Below are 544 nucleotides of genomic sequence, written 5' to 3'. Positions count from 1 at the left end.
TAGGCCAGCGGGACCCAGTGACGCACAATTAAATCTGAGCACGCCAAAGAACTGTGCTTAAACTGTGCTTTCAAACCGTCTAGGCCGCAAAAACTGTGCTCGCCTCTTTATGGGCGAAAACGACGTGTTTTCATGGGTTCCGCTATAATGTGCAAGTGGCAATCTCAACAATGTCTGGTAATGTGAAAATCTGCACTTGCACGTGCAAACAACAAGCTCTTGGCAGATGCAGCCATGTGAGTGCCACTTTGCTGTTTATGTGGTGTCATATTCAGTTAAATGGCTATGATGGTAAGCCTTCTGCTGTATCATGATAGGACTACTGAGATTTTTCGAACTGAAAAATTGTTGGCACAAGTATTGAAAGTTCACATTAGATACCAAGTGTTACTAATGCGTTGTGGCTGTTGTTATTGGAATCCCATAGTTATATCAAAGCCACACAATTATCTACTGCAACAAATTTTCATTTAAAAATATTCAGGAGTCCTATCTTAATACTATATTTCCAGTCAGGTATAATTCAACAGAAGGGGTTGCTGAA

The sequence above is a fragment of the Frankliniella occidentalis genome, unplaced genomic scaffold (assembly GCF_000697945.3).
Source record: "Frankliniella occidentalis isolate FOCC.00 unplaced genomic scaffold, Focc_3.1 Scaffold307, whole genome shotgun sequence".
Classification (NCBI taxonomy): domain Eukaryota; kingdom Metazoa; phylum Arthropoda; class Insecta; order Thysanoptera; family Thripidae; genus Frankliniella; species Frankliniella occidentalis.
The sequence above is the reverse complement of the archived record's forward strand: the minus strand, read 5'-3'. Positions refer to the sequence as shown.